The sequence below is a fragment of the Lonchura striata genome, chromosome 3 (assembly GCF_050655825.1).
Source record: "Lonchura striata isolate lonStrDom1 chromosome 3, ASM5065582v1, whole genome shotgun sequence".
Taxonomy (NCBI): domain Eukaryota; kingdom Metazoa; phylum Chordata; class Aves; order Passeriformes; family Estrildidae; genus Lonchura; species Lonchura striata.
Window position 1 is genome coordinate 94,511,900 of NC_140705.1, and position 17,449 is coordinate 94,529,348.

A 17,449-nucleotide genomic window follows, 5' to 3' on the forward strand; every position below is an offset into this window, starting at 1 on the left:
ACTTCCTTCCAACTCCCTCAAAGCCAAACTGGCACGAGTCTCTCTATCCTTTCTACATGTAAGCACAGCCAGAATGGCCACAGAGCACAGCAAGAGATCTGAGCTCTCATATACATGGACGTGTTCTTCCTCAGCGCTGCAAAAAGAGCCCAAAACCTCACTTAGCCCCTGAGGCTTTCTGCACATATAGCAAGTTTCCTACAAGCTGGACACCGATGGATCCCCCTCCATCAGTGCCTTTGCTGCCATGTTTTATCATGCAGGTGAACAGGTAACTTGCAGACAGTGATGATTTTTCTTTTTGGTAACAATTGGCTTTGCAGATCTTCAGCACAATTAACCAGCTGCAGAGATTTTGAGGTATATAATTTTTTCCCCCATCTGCAAACTGCAGTGCTCTGGGGAAGCAGTGGAACATCAGAGAAAGGCATCAGACATTTTGTAACTAGACCAAAGCTCTCTGTTTTCATCAGGAGGAGAAATATTCTAGAAGAGTATGTGCCACAGTTTTTCACTGTGAGGGTGGTGAGGCCTTGGAGCAGGTTGCCCAGAGAGGTTGTGGATGCCCTTGGGGGTATATAAAGCCAGGCTGGATGAGGCTTTGAGCACTAGACCACCTGGTTTGGTGAAAGGTCTCCCTGCCCATGGCAGAGGGGTTGGAACTAGATGGTATTTAAGGTCCCTTCCAACACAAACCATTCTATGATTCTACGAATCAGAAGCAGGAATCTAAGCATTTGCTTCTCAGAGCTGAATTCAGCAATAAAGAAGAGATAGCCTGTTTCACACAAAATAAAACCAGAAACAGCAGGTTTTGAGGGCTTAGCAGAACTTTTTAATTTCTAAATCACATAACCAGCTGGCAGCTCTGTAGCAAAAGTTGCCACAGTGCTCATGGGCAGTATGATATTGAAACCTTCTCTGGAGACTCTGCTCTGGGCACGAAGGGAGCTGCACAGCCAGGCACAGCCACAGCTGCTGGTGCAAATCAGAGCTAACACTAAGGAAAACACTGCCACAGGATGAATGCAAATCACCCGAGGCCTGTCATTTAAATGGCAACATGGGAGCAAATATAGGCTGAGGCAAGCGACTAGCTAGAATTAGATCTGGGAGGATTAAAGGAGAAGCCCTACTGAAAAAGACAATTTCTGAGTGTCTCTTTGTTCAGCATTTACCCATCTAATCTGAAATACTCAAGCCTATTTCAAAGCATTCAATTTTGGTTTTATTAAAAAAAAAAAAAACATAAATGAATCACTCTTTCAGCTGTGACAGTCAGCTCTCCAGCTAGTAAGAAAATTTCAGAAGTTTTTGTAGTAAATAGCTTCCAGCAGAGAAGGATTAATATGAAGATTGATTGTGTGATTTGCCGTGGTATATGGTAAATGTTTTCTGCAACTAAATAAGAAGAACATGATCCTACTCTGTGGGATGGCTGGCTTGAACTGTTCAGAACATCCCAGAGAAAAATAGGTGCTCTTTAAAAACTATAAAAGAAGTACTAAATAGTGTTTTCTCTTTCCACTGCGGAAGGTCAGGATGACCTGGCGCTGTTGCGGTAACATTTTTAACTTGGAGGATGATAATTGCAGGTACATTTCCATCTTCAGAGCTGAGAGAAAATACCACACTTGGCATTAATCACACCTTTAGTACCAAGCAGCTGTTTGTGTGGCCCCCAGTGTCTTTCACTGGGACCAGGAGACCTGTGGCAGTGGTGAGGGCAGCTCTTACCTGAGCTCTGAGCCTCATACAGCTGGGTTGTGCTGCCACGTTCACCTCTGCTACACCAGGGTTATGTTCTATTATAAAAAAAAAAAGTAGTTCTCCTCAAGTGCACAATGAACTCTTAATGTCCCATATCCTATTCCCTCACCTCTTTTCACTAAAATGATAAAAAGCCTGCCTTCTACCTACCAAAGACACAACTAGACACCCCCATAATGTGTCTGCTCAGCCCGTTTTCTTTAATGAAAATATATTCTAGGGAAAAGGTTCCCACACTGTCACTCAGAACAAATATGCTAAATTAATAGCATATTTCAAGATCTTTGCAGGCACAATCCCATTTTATATGATGGAAAGGGTCTATTTTGGAGAAAAGCAAGCAGTGCACCTGCCTGGGGCCCCAGGAAAATATGCGAACCCTCCAGAGTATCCTTGAGAGAAGAAAAGGACCCATCTGTCTCAGGTCTGTGTTTCTCACAGTGCACAAATAACACTTGCAGAAGCAGCCTTGAATCATCAGAGCTGCTTTACTGCATCACTCACACTGCAGCACTGCTGAGAGAAGTGGGGCAAGGCAGAACCTCCATAACCGAGCACCTTCTGAGCAGGGAAAAGAGTTTTGACAAAAGAGTCCTTTAATTTCTCCTCCATCTCTCTCACATTCAAAGGAGAAGGGAAGTGGGGTGCTCAGACGTGGGAGAGGAGCTGGGATGTGGGCAGATGCTGGAATTTAAGACAGTTGTTTGGCAGCAGGTAGATTTTATAAAATGCTCCATGACTCACTCTCATCTGAAGCTTTGCAAGTACAGGAGAGACTCAAGAACACTTCAGTCATTACTTCAGATTCCCAGACTTTCAGACAGATGCACATGCTTAAAAATCCAACAAAAATATTATAATCAGTGCTGCAGAGACCCTATGGGGGATACTAGGGATGATTTCCCTGTCTGGTTCTTCATTTCACTTACCCTTCTATAGCAGGTAGTATCTATACACAAACATTATTCTCCTTCCTGCTTTAATTTGGGCTTGGAGCTGCCTTAAACTGATTTTATGCTTACTTAAGAACCTGTATTACTTCCAGCAAGAGATGGCTTTTACTGAGAGCATTTCCCCCAGTGACTTTTTAATCTTCCTACCCTTGACCTTTCAGTTCAAAATATTAAACAAATCACAAGCTATTACTTGTATTTATTAGGCCATTAAAAGCCAAACCCACCTTTTTCCAAGAGCTATGTAGGAAAAGGGGAGCCCAAAGCAAGAAGATCTAGATAATTATGGTACTAAAGACCAAACACATGTGAATTATTCTTGTGACATTTTCCATTCTTGTTGCCATCTTCATAATGAAAATGAGGTGCCAGAAGCTTCATTTCCCATATCCAAACTTTATGTGATTTCAGTTATGTGCTACATTACTTTGAGGTTTTTCAATATTTGGAAGCCAGGCCAGCTAGCCATTCTCCTAAATTTCTGACTGCAGACTTAACAACCCATGGAGAGAAATACATTTTAAGACCCAAGTTCTCAGCCTATATAAATGCACAGATATGAAAAATCTTATGCCAGAGCTCTTCTGTGCACTGTGCCCACTAAAAGGCAGCGCATAGAGAAATGCAACAGGTCAAAGATCCAGAAAAAAGTTTTCGTGAAACAGAAATTTTCAGGGAGAAAGCAAGCAAGCAAGCAAGCAAATAAATAAAAGCCACAAAAACCCTACATAGAGGTTTAAGAACAGCTGCAAGATTTGGCAGTGTTGATAGTATTTTAGATGAAGCAGCCATTACAGAACAGGACAGTTTACAGCAATAGATATCACAGTGGTTTCCTTCTCTTTTTTGCAGTGATTACATTTCAGACAAGATTCCACTAATTTACTTTGCCATCATATTTTTTTAAGTCCAAGTGGAGAATGTGAAAGGGCATCGTATATTAGTGTATTATGATAAATACTTCCATGTCCAACACTGCCAAACAGCAGCATTTATTCACCTAGTTCTGCTCAACCCAACTCTTATATGAGGAGCTGCAGCACATTAACTTGACATGCTGAATTCTAAGCTGCTGTCCAAAAGGGCAAAAAGCTTATTTCTGCAAGGAAGTGGGAGATGTTCAGGTGCAAGCCAATATATATTAAAGAGCATGACTTCCAAGTGCAGGATCAAAGAAGATGGGAATAAAACTATATTAGAGGGAGGTCTTTACTAGTATTTTAATTTGTAATGAAGGAACCACAGACTTTCTCAGAGCTACTGCAACAGCCCAAGGTGACAAAGAGCAGGTGCCTGGGTGTTTCACTCTTCCCTGCCAGAGGAAGGTCAGCTCCTGTCCTGCTAAGGCTTATGCTACAGCAAGAGAGTAGAAGGCATGGTTCTCAGTCCAGAGAAAGGTTTATGAAGTTTGGTATTATTGCTTGTGCTATTACTGCCTGTGCCTTCACAAAGGCATTAACAGACAAGGAAAGGGCTGGAATGCTCACAGGCAGGGAACTTCCAAGTGGCATTTTCACCAGATCCTTGAGTGTCTGCAACCCGTTCTTCTTAGAAGACTTATTCACACTTACAGGTTACCCAGTTTTACAGCCAGCCCCCTGTAACACGATGAGGGTGATGACCATTTTGCCTCTGAAACAGCAAACTCGATGTGGTACTTTCACACCACTCAGCTGAATTCACATTACAGTGCTGTCTTGGTCTCTGCTAGCAATCATAAAGAGATATCAGACATTTCCTAAGAATCAGGTTACAAAAATGTAGCTGAGAGACATGCAAGGACATAAAAATTCCAATGAGATAAAAGCATCCCTGTTTACATAGCAATTCTGCTTCATTAGACTCAATGTTGCTTCATTATATTCAATGTCATTTAGTTTTGATGTTCATTTCAAGGCTGCTTGTTTATACTGAGACAGAGAGAGGGAAATACACTAAAAACCCTGGGCTGAATGCAATGCTGAAATGGATTTTAATATGAAATAAAATGTATATATCTTATTCTAGTTAAGATAGCATCACTATTTGCTTACATATGTTACTGTACAAATGATAGCCTAAAAATTAAGTTTGCCTTCACTAAATCCCATAAGCAGAGAAACTTGACTGAAGCAGCATCAAAACTATTCAGAACAGAGATATCTTTTTCACCTATTTATACATACTTTCTGCTAGATGACATCCACTCCTATTCAGGGCTTCAAAGATTTTTTTTTTTTTTTTACTCAGGGATGAATTTCACTTATTAGTATTTTTGCCTACGTCCATCTGGAGTCTTTTGCCAATGGCAAAAATCCAAGGGACATGGGCTGGTACCTTTGAGGCAGAACAGACTACTTGCCACACTGTAAAATTACCTTCTTTCTTAAAATGCTTTTTATCAAATTTCTTATATGCAGCAGCTCAAAGCCACTAAGGGCTTAATTTTTCATTTTATTGTATGCTATTTTGCACATCTTGCTATAGGGTTTCCCTGAAAGTGCATAAACTCATTTTAATTGTTCCCAGTGCTGACTCCCATTTAATTAAATGGTAGTACTCCAGCAAGATTTATTATACAGAAACTGAGACTTTTTTAAAGCTGTAACAGAACATATAATGGATGTGTCACATTTTAAAAGCCTAATTAAATCTATTGTTTCTCTATATCCTCAGCATGTCTCTCTCAAGTGTAAGATATAATTTTGAATGGCTGAGATGTTTATTTCCATGATCATATGAGCCAGATCCACATTCTGGATGGTTGCTTCTGGCAAAGGGAATGGAGCAGTCAGTAAGGATGTGCAGTGTGAGGCATGGAATATAACTCAGATAAGGGAAAGGAGTGAGAAGCAGAGGACATGTTTCTGCCTTTTGTGGGTTTAATCTCATGTCCCTGCATGGGAAAGGGTGCTGAGTCAGGCTTAGGGAGGCAGGTGGAAAGCCAGTCCCATTCCCTCCAAATGTAGACAGCTTTCTGGCCTTCTATACCTCCAAACTGAGCCTGAGCCCTGCAGAGATGAACAGGGGAGAGCTGAACCACCAGAGAGCCTTCCCACCTCACCAGAGAGCCTTTCCAAGCCAAAGAAACCCATCACTTGTGTGGCACAGGGACTGGGCTTTATCTGCCTGCAGCAGGGAGCAGAGATGGCTCTTGGATCTGCAAGGAGGACACAGCAGCCACTGCCAGCATGGCAGCAGAGCAGGCACAGAATGCTTTCCTTCAGGGATGGCAGGCACAGAATGCTTTCCTTCAGGGATGGCAGGCACAGAATGCTTTCCTTCAGGGATGCCTCCCAGGGCAGGCTGTTCTGAACTGCCCCATCCTCAGTGACTATTCAATGACTTTTAATAAAAGTCATTTGCCTGGAGCTGGCTGGGATGGCAGCTTTGCATGAGCTTTCCCCCTTGCAGCCTGGGGGTTCTGGAGTTTGGTTTCTTTAAACACGTCAAGTGCCAGCTCTCAGATGCTAAAAGGAAAAAAAATTAAAGCAATTATTAGGACAGAGCCAGGCAGGGTTTTTTTCCTAAGATCCTGGCATTAAGGAGAGTCTTGTCCCAAAATGGAAGCTCGCAGCACTTGCAGGGGTAATTAGGCTACAGCCTGCCTTTCTAAGAGAAATTGCACCTTATCTGCAATCTGGGAACAGAAGGCATGTTTCAGAGACAAACTGAGCTGCAGCCAAGGCAGGATTTGAGGCCAAACTGGGCTGCCCCAGCAGTGTTTGAGCAGCAGAGCAGGACCCAGAGCTCCCCTCAGAGCTGCTCCTGCCACAATCAGAACCACTGTACCCCATCCCTTCTGCACAGTTAACACAATCTCAGCTCATTTTAAAGGCAATCAAATACAGCCAGTCCCTAAAAAGGAAAATAATAACAGGCACCAAGGGACACAAATTTCCTTAGAGATCATTGGAGATTATCTTAAGAGAAGAAAATTCAGTGCAAGCTTGACATAAAAATGTAATAATTCCTGAGAAACATCCTTTTTATGGAGAATCAGAAGCACAGTGGTTATTTAGTCTTTGGCATCTATAACCTCTTATAGTGAAGAATACATTGTAATTATTTAGTCTTAAATAAGTAATCACTTTTTTCCTGCTTTAATATTCTGAAAATAATTTTATTACTTGAGGTTCATTAACTGTTTCCAGCAGAATAACCAGCTTTATTTAATTAGCTGGATGAAGCTTTTTAGTTACTTATTTTCTTTCCATCACTGATTAAACATTAGTTTCAGAAGATTAGCAGCCATTTTCTTCCAGTCAGTATGCTCTCTAGTTTATAATCTTTCCATGGGAGAAAAAAAAAATTGCAGTAAATCAAATTGAACTGCTGAGCTTACTTAGAAAAGACATCGGTGAGAAATAAGGTTTGCTGAACACTTTCATCTGCTATCCCATCCTTAGCAGTGGAAATGGTAAAATGTTCAAAAGCAAAATGAATACCACTTGTAAGGGACCAGATTTTCCTGCTACACCTTTATTATTGAGCAAGAGCTGTGTTTGGTTATCCTCAAAGGGACACAAGCATGACATAAGCATAAACCTGATTTACTACATGAACCATGAATTCCAGTCACCTAGATTTGACACCAAAGCACATTCCTCACAGATTGAAATATGAACTGCTGCTCTCCCAATCCAATTCCAGCACATTATGGGTATCAAACATTCAGGATTTATTATTTTCCTTAAATCTGACTTTAAGCAACTCCTACAGCAGTCAGTTCTACATGTTTTCTGTAGAAATGGTGAGTCAAATATGCCTCTGCATGCTTCAGCTGACCAAAAGGACAAAATAAATAAGTGTGCACATATGACACCTTTTTGGCTGAGTAAAACTCCTTGTATGCTACCCTGGAAGAAAAGGGGTGTGGATGGGAAGGGAATGGAAGAAATTGTCTTGGAAACAGACACTGTGTCTTTACCAAAAGCATCATCCAGGCAGCAAACAGTCTTGCCATCCTCCAGCCTGCCAAGTGCAGGGAGAGAAGGGTTGCAGGCTGTGGTCCTTGTGCAGCACCCTGGGCCACTGGGAATTGAGCACAGGCTCAGCAGGTGAGGAGTATTTTTATCAACAATTTACATTCCAGTCACTGCAGAAATCATCACCTTCTCCTGCTGAGCACCATCTAAACTCCACAGTGACAAAGATCTGGACCACCAAAGCCAAACAATCACGGGAGGGCAACATAACTTCTACTGCATTAAGAGAATCAACAGCTTTGTAGAAATAAGATCCAGCCACATCAACTGCCTACTACTGTCTTATCTTTGTCAAATTTTAACAAACAGAACCTTCACATCTACAAAGCCTAGAAATACAAGCATGAAATTTTATGCCCCTCCTTTCAGTAGGGAAAGAAATACAGTCTACTTGTTTAGCCAGTTAATTTTTGTACCCTGCACATCTTGTGTTAGTCAGCAGCAGCAAAGCCAGAGCTCTCCTACTGTCCCTGCAGCCCAGTCCCCTGGAAGCACGCTGCCAAGCAAATGCAGGACTGCAGACTTGAGAAAGATGCCCTGCTTTGATGTGCCATGGGTTTTAGGTAGTGGGTGTAAGCAGAGGTGTCAGGATTGGTGTATGGCTCTTTAGTGAGGACATAAATCCATTTCATCATCAATAACAGATATTTGAAGTGAAAATGTAATTTGTTTTACTGAAAATTACAAAGTTCTATAGATTTTAATATTTAATTATTAGTCACTGTTACCTTTCCTGTGCTCAAGGCCTTTTTTTGCAAGTATCATACAAACGCAGACCTAAACTCTCAGAACTCTTCACAAAGGTCTCGCTGCATTTGCCATTCTAAAACAACCTTAATTTAAACTGCACTTTCAAGAGGAATTCAGTCTAAATATTCCTGCATGGCACGAGCAAAAGATGTCCACATAAGGACGCCTGCAGCAGAAGCAAGGGTGCACTACAAATAACTGACAGGAAGATTTTGGGAAGAACCTTCTGTTTATTTGCACTGAGTCAATACCCAGCCAGCTAACAGTCAGAATTCAGACACCATTTAACACCTATTGCCAGCAAAGTTGTTTACATTATCTTTTTGAGTATTATATACATTTTTCACAGTGGGCAAAATATCCCCAGAACTCAACAAAACATGCCCATCTACTGGCTGGGTGTTGCAGAAGAAAGATGAAAGATAGAGAAATAGTTTGCTTTCTTTTCAGGCAAGTGATGGGGTCGTGAAGCAAAAAAATATTTCAGCCTCTCATTTCTCTAACTTAGTAACTGCTTATGCAGGGAGGAAAGTCTCTTCACAAAAAAAGGACTTGATATCTGCTTGTATAAAGGATGAGGGAAAACATTGTAGGTGGCACTTTGGTTCCCATATTTCCAAAGCAAGATCAATGTTGGATGATCACAAATTCAGCAAAGTTTCTCCTTTAAATATAGTACAACTTGGCAGGATATTAAAATTCCCTGCAAGAGGAATGGTATTGGGGTAATTTAATTCTTTATTAGTAAAATTCTTCAGTGCAAAATAGTAAAAGCATAAACTCTTCAGGATTAAAAGACAGAAATATTTTCCTCTTTTTTCTCTAAACCTTATTATGTTAAGCATATTATTCCATTTCCCTGTCCCTCAAAATCTGGCTTGCAACAAAACTGGAGGATGAAGCCAGGAGTTCTAAATAAAAGCACTGATTTCAAACACCAACATCATCGACTCCAGCAAGTCACTCTGGGCCACCACGATAAATTTGCACCAAGAGCAAGCTCACTGCTGTAGTTTAGCTAGTCTGTAAGGAGAGCTTCTTATTAAGCAAAGGGATTCCTATTTAAGGAGAACAACTAAGATTCTTGATCCAGCATTAACTGGCAAAGCTTTACTAACTGTAGCTCTACTGACTTCCAAAAATTTCAGACTTGTGGCTTTGACAGCCATTTCACAGAAGCTTCTTCCCTCCAGCTCTGAGCCTCTCTGCTGGCTCTGTCCTGCTTTTCTATACTTTGTTGGCAACTCACAGCTCTGAAAACTATCACTTGCTCTAAATTTTCTAGTCCATGCTCACAGCCAGCAACTGTTGTTGTTGCTTCTTTTCAATTTAATGTTGTCATCTTGATTGACTAAATGGCAAATCTTTCAATAGCTGATGTGTTTTTCACCTCATCATCTATAAAATAAGCATCTGATGCTCAAGGTCACAGACAGCAGCTGGGAGAGCAGGAAAAAAAGCAACCCCTACAAGCCAAACAATAGGAAACAAAATTAAAAATACTGACATTTATTCTTTTTCATGGTGGACAGGTTTGCATGAAAGCTACATGTAATTTTTAACTGCTTGAAACAATCAGAACAGATAGTTCTCAGTCTGTGGATGGGTGGCAGGTTTTGGCAGCACAAAAAGTCATTACAATAAGTTCCCCTCCACTGTCCACCCAAACATAACCACCCACTGGGGACAGGTCATCTGGAAATTTATAAAATAGCTCACCACCAAGACCAGTTTTCATCTTCTCTTTTAAATAATCAATAAAAATTGTTTTCCAACAATTTGCACCCTGCAAGAGGATTTCATTGCATCTTGATAATTTAGGATTTTCTTTCCCTGCTGTCTGCAGTTAAGGACTTTTTTTTATCTGTTCCATCTGTGAAGTGCAATGAATTTCTGATAGACTTTATAGTGACTGTCCTTATAGTTTAAATCTTCCCAGAGAACTTGTTTACCTGTGCTTACTAACCAGGCTGTGGTGTACTAAATCACTTAAATGGACTTACAATTTGGCTGTCAAACATCAAGGGATGCTGACCAAGAACACTATTACATTATAAGCAGAAAACTCGTGTTATAACCATTGTTCTCATGCATTATCTACAGAGTAAGGTTAGATATTTTATGCAGTAAAGGAGGCAATAGAGGGTTTTTTTTTCCTAATAACATTATCATTGTACAGAACTATCCTGAATATGACAACATCTTGAACCTCACAGTGGGTGTGATTCTGCCCTGAATTAAGTAGTTTTCACTACAATTCCTTTCAAATTTTGTGGTAACAAGAAAATCTGGGCACCCCTTGTGAGCTACATACATGTGTGCACACATGGGCTATATTGTACCATATGCTGGTATATTGTACCAGCATTTGGGCAATATTACAAACCTGATACCTTTCCATGGAACAGGGTTACCACACATGGCACCCCTCCAGGGACATAGAGAAGCTGGTGGGACTTGTGAATGATGTGTGAAAGCCATATTATTTTATTAGAGCAGGACCGAGAACATCCAGCCAGAGGCCAGAGCGTCATCATGGCAGCAACTTTAAAACCACAACATGAAACATTGACAGAAGTCAATGGCATGAAGGAAGGGGCATCACCATCATTTGGCGGAGAGGAAGGATTCAGCTGACAGACTCAAAGATGACCATGCAGAAGCATCTGGCAGAGCCACACAATGTGCCCACAAAATCTGGGTCATCTGCCTTCACACCAGGACACATCTCCCTCTCCTTATTCAGCCCCGAGTCACTCTTCACTTACACAAAATTCCACAGCAAACACGAGCATCAGTCCCTGAAACATCCCATGAATGCACACACATCAACCAGGAGGATAGAGCTGTCACCTCTAAAAGGTGATTTAGAGAGCGAGAAGTGGATCTGTATGATGTGAATGTAACCAGACCCCTGCTAAGTTACAACGACAACAGAGCTGCACAACATTACTGCTCAGCCTAGAAAACTCATGTTTATGCTGTTTAACTACTGACAGCCCAGGATCCTAGAGAATTTTGTGGAATTAAGGATGATATCCTATTGGGAAGGCCCCCTGAGATATCAGAATGAGTTGCAGCACACTGTGATACTGTGCAGGAAGGGTTTCTCAGCTTAGTTAAATTTAGCTTTTTTTCTTGTGGCTATCACAACTCCACCAGCCATAACAGAGATAGGATTATAAGCCACAGGCATTGCAAAACTTCATTTTAAGGAGTCAAAATGATCTGAATCAAAATCTAGTGGTATGAAGGAAGGAGAGCAAAACAGAAAGGAAAACAAAAAATTCATACCACACACATCTTCAGACATAGGGAAGGAGGGAGTCACAGAGGGATGAGACCCAGCCACTGAAGCATAGACACATGAGGAGGAGATGCAGTGGGACGTGGAACAGGTAGTTTTGCACTTTCCATCTGTTTCTCTGCTGGTGACAACTCCATGTGTGCATCACCACATGCTTGTTGTTACCCTTCTGCTGCAAGTTTCCACAGCACCTTCCGAACCAAAAATGGTCATACATTGGGCACACTGGTCATTGGGCACATTGGTTTTACTTTGGACACGTAGGTAAAGCTTACTACAGATTTCACAATGAAGTGGATGAGGAAAGTTCACATGATCTTTTACACTGACTTCAGCACACTGGCCACACAGCCAGCTGGCCCAAACTGGCATGTTCATCAGACCCAGAAGAGGATATTTGCCATCCCCCAATGTTGTCTTAGTCCTTTACAAGCTCTGTGGACACTCCAGCCTGAGAAAGAATCTGAGAGAACTCAGAATAGCAGCTCATCTTCTTGATGAGCAAGAGTTGATTTGATTTATACTTCTTTCACCTAATTCATAGACAAAGCATAAGAGTGTGCTAATGTGGGGGTCAAAGGATGATTCTCTGGGTCAAATTCTGCTCACAGCTGTATGAAAACAAATTTGTACATCCATTTAATTGGAATTTACATTAGTGTAATCAAGTGAAGATATTGTCTAGCCAACTCTGATTCATTCACACTAGGAAAATTCAAGGCACAGAAAGACTCCTATTTAAATAGCCAATTTTATGCAAAGGGATTGGCAACATCTGCATCCTTACAAGTCAGCTCTACTGCCTCTTAGCATAACCACCACTTCACTTTTAAGCATGCATTTCCATGGTTTGTCCAACAAACACCTTATCTTAAGGGGGATTTTCCTATACATCTCTGCAAACCTCTACGTTGTTTTCCTTGCAAAACTTTCCTACAAAGCTGGCAGAACTAGGAGGGGAAAAAAAAATCACAGCTGCAATGAAGTTTCTGGCAAACCAAGGTCCCTGCTGTCCATGCACACAAACCATCTCCTCCACCCATCAGCTCCTGCCCACACTTCCCTGAGCTCACCGAGATCTGTTTGTACAGCACTTGGGTACGTCAGGTCCATGGACCTAACTGAGTGTTCCCGGGCACAAGTGTAACACAGACCACAAAGAAATCATTATCAAATCACAGGGAAGCTAAAAAGAAGTAGCTTTTCACCCACTTCCAGCAGTCAAGAGGGAACTCGAGCTTTCTTAACTCCTGCTTATAAAATTAACACTCCATTTCACTTTATCATCATGGGGCATTCTCCTATTTGAAATTGTTTATTAACCTGAACCAATTTTTTTACTATGTATTTACATTTAATCATCTAGCAAGCCTGATTATCTTGAGTACTAATAATAATCAACACATTACTAACATCACTTTAGTTTTAAGCCTTATGACTAAACATTGCAAATTAATTCCAAGTTAATCAGTTTCATTAGCTATGCAAATATGTCTTTGGCTTAAAGCATTAAATCAGATTTAATTTGCTAAGACAATATTCACTGGGAGTTTATGCAATCCATTCTTGCTTTCCATTAATTAAGGCACATTACACTGTGGGGTCTCTATGCAAAAAAAAAATCTGAAAAGACAAAACTGTAAAACTTGTGCCTTCATTTGCAACTTTTCTATTATGACAAGATCTGAAAACCAACAGAAAAAAAATCAAGTCAATGAGACAATAAAATAAAATCACAACTTCCTTGCAGCAGAAAATAGAATGGATGCATTTAAATTTCTACACATCATAAGTGTTTTCTCAATATCACTGTTGGGCTTTTCTTACTGCAAGAGTAGTAACACGACATCACAGTATAATAGGAGTGATCTCACTTGTGCTTTAATTCCAAATATTTCAGTGGAAGGCATGAAGAGGATGCTAAGATGCAGAATCAGTCCTTAGAGAAAATGCAGATGTACAGACACAGGAGATCTTGTGAGCAACTAACACTGTAAACAAATAAACAGAACTGGTTGATCCTTTAATTTAGTTGGGCAAGTTTTCTTTGCATCAATGGATGTTTCTCCCGTGAAGAAAAAACAAATATCAATGTCTTTGAATTGGGATTTAAGTACCTGGCCTACTTGGCAGGAAATTATTAGAGATATCTAGGCACCTAATTGTTAGAGATATCTAATGTTTAATATTAAATATAAAGAACACAGGTTCTTAATATAAAACTCAATCAGGGAAACTGAGGATGTGAAAGCCAGATGAATCAATGGGCTACTCTGGAGACTTGAAAGGGCTGCAGCAGATCCAGCTGTGGATGTGCTCCTTGTGGCATCACATCTGAGCCTGCAGGAGCAGAGCTGAGAACCCAAAGAATCAGCTCACACAGAAATCATTATTTACCCCTTAAAATAAAGACGGGTCAGTGATTAAAATATAATTTGAACTCCCCATGTGCCATTGATGAGAGAGCTGGCTTCCAGATGCCTCAGCTCTTAATTTTCAGTAATACTGGCCTATGAAGAGGGACACTTGAAGGACTGGAAAGTGCTAAATATAAAAGCATTGTGTAAAACTTTGCTGTTGTTTTCCCATCTATTTAGGTATTGATTATGCTGGATTTAACCCAACAGCACTGGAGAAATAGATCCATACAGGGAAGTCCTGTTTCAGGAGCACCTGGATGTTTAAGCTATGGAAATGGAATCCCTACTGAGTCTTGTGAGTGTTGATTTGAATGTCAGCAGGGTGGCAGGGAATGAAGCAAGTTCCTGGTAGTTATTTGCATTTTACATCACATCTTCATGTTTCTGCCCTGTGCATTTCTCTCTCTTTGCAATGTCAAACATATCTAAAGGCTGGCCTCAAGCCACACTGAGTATGTACATTTGTGTACAGCTTAAGCGTTAATGAGCAAAGAAAGAGCTGGGGTAATTAAGGATTGAACTCAGAGCTAATTTTCATTTGGATGAACTATAACAGTTATGGGATTTCAAAAGATTTTTTTCCATTTCAGGTACATCTTGGCCTCATACCAAGTGCTTTTGATTTCAGTGACAATGAGCTGTGCCTCTCACCACTCAGTCAGACCATGACTGGGTGCTCAAGGACTTCCACACTCCAAACATCCCACAGATCTGGCCATCCTGCCTCTGCCATGACTTGCCATCCACACTAACAGTGCTCTTCCATGAAAGAGTCCTTTGGGAAATGGATCAGCTTGGGTCTGCCTAATTTGAGACATGACAGAGGGATCTTCCCTTTGCACTTTTGGTGTGCGGAACAAATGAAATAACTCCACATTTGAACCCCCTGTGCTGAGGTGCAGCTCTCCTGTGACATCCCAAGCCAGGGGCAGAGGGGACAGGAGAGCCTCAGACCTATCTTCATCTCCTGACAGCTTATGCTTTTCTTCTGGAATACAATTTCTGAATCAAGACTGAGCCTTTCCAAACCAGTGAAAACTTCCTGCTGTTCTTTTCCATTCTGCAAGCCATTTCTCACAAGCCATCTGCCTCGACTTTGGCATGAGGACAATCTGGTTAGATCTGGGCTGGCACCAAGCTGGTTCATTAAACCAGTGCTCTGTCAAAAAATCTGTCTTCCCAAAAAGGCAGTTTCCTGGACCATCCATAACTCAGGTTTCTTTTGCACACCTAAATTGCATCTAAAGACTGATGTAAGACTAAGCCCTGGGACAATTTCCAACCTGTCACATCTGCATGAACTTGGAGTGATTGAACTTAGACAAATGGATTGGGCTGTAAAAGTTGGGTTTCACTACTTCATCTGGAGAGATGGAGGATGGGATATACACCTGCCTCCCATGACAGCTTCAGCAAGTATTTACTTCTTTAGAAGACCTTTTCAGGACAAGAGGATCCATGGGTAGCTGTACCTTCACTATTCATCCCCTTAAACTCCGTGGGATTAATGCACACAACTAACTTCAGTCCTCTGAATTTGCTCAACTTGTTTTGCATGAGATTGCTCACACCCATCCAATTTCAATAACTGAAAGGCATCCTGACATCAGAGACAAATAAAAAAAAAAAAAGTAACTTCTTGTTGTTACAAGTACTTCACTTTCCACACATGCTCACAAATTTAAAATGTATAAAATTAAAAGTCATTAATCTGCTTTAGTTTTTATTTGTCACAAATTAAAACATTTACTTTATTTTCCATTCTGAGCCCTTACTCCCCTTAGCAGAATACAAATCTGTACAAAGGTTTCATGGACACATAAGGAGCATTGAAGCTCCCTCCATTTTTAGGATTTGTTAATCAATTAAATATTTATGTAATAAAGGTCAAAAACAGCAAAACTTTTTTTTTTTTTAAAGAGAATATTTGCTTATCTTTTTTAAGTTTCTCAGTTTCTCATCCAAACAAGACACACATCAAAAAGTAATGAGGAAAGGTGTGAAAAGGGACTATCTTGACCTCTACATTTTTCACAACCAGGAGATGTGCTGAACAAATTTCATCTGTGGAGCTGCAGCAATTACATTTGAACTCACAAGAAGTGCACCCTGTTCCCATTTATTTGACCCCAAAGCAGCTGAAGTGGAAGCTTAAAGCAACTGACATCCCACACCGATACAATCTGGCCCCATTCTCAGCAGCAACACCAAGGACTGCCCTCATGACAGCAAAGAAAGATTAGGATCCTGTGGCTGGCCTGCCCTTGGAAAAGGCACATAGCACAGTGAGAAAGAAGAGAAAAAGGAAAGTAGGGGCAGATCCATGAAGCATCTTTCTGATTATTTATCCCACCCATAATCTTCTGCTTCATTTTACCCGGAAAACACTCTCCTCTGGCAGCCGTGCACACAATCCCACACTTACTCTGAGCCAAAAGGAATGAGGTGGAGACAGGAGAGCTGAGCCAAAGGGTGCTTTTGCTGTGTGATCTGGGCACCTGCTGGCTGCCTAAGCCAGAGCTCCTTCCAGCTCCCCTTCACACACAGGCTTCACCTGTGCTTGGGGGAGCCAGCAAGAGGCACGGCAGGCAGCACCAAACCCACAGCTGGCAATGCCTTGCGCTTCTTGGGCTGCTGTGGGGAGGCAGGAGAGTGTGACCAGAGCAAATTAGCACTGAAAGGAGTAGGAAAGGATGCTGTGAGGGAGCTGGAAATAGGGAGGAAAAATCCAGTCCCCTACATGTCTCAGGGTAGCCGTGCTTGCTAGCCAGGCAGTGAACATACAGGGAGAGCTCCATGGGCCCCAAGGACCTGCTCCTCTGGCAAACTTGGGCTGGCAGGGCCAGGTCAGGAGTGGTGGGACTGGAGAGAGATGAAGTGTGCCAAGGCTCACTGGCCCAAATGCCTTTGTGGGGAACAGGAAGCTCAGAGGAGACCAAGGGACAGGATCTGAAGCACATCGGGGAACCTGCAGCTGAGAGGTTGTACATGGGGGAACACAACTCAAGAAGGGCAGTGGGACATCCCAAATTAACATACAGAAGTAGATAATTACTCCAAACCCAAACAAGTAAGTAATAAGTAGCACTGCACTAAGTTGTCATCTGTGGCCCTTCCCTACTTCATTGGGCTTTGGTGATGTGAGCCACCATCTGAGGATTCAATTCTAGACTCCTTTGGCTGGTATTCAAACAAGACTGGCCCTGGTGAGCCTGACAAAACACTTCCTTTCATCCACAGTGGGCTAAGCTCAGTGGGAAAACAAGAGTATGTCCTAATGAG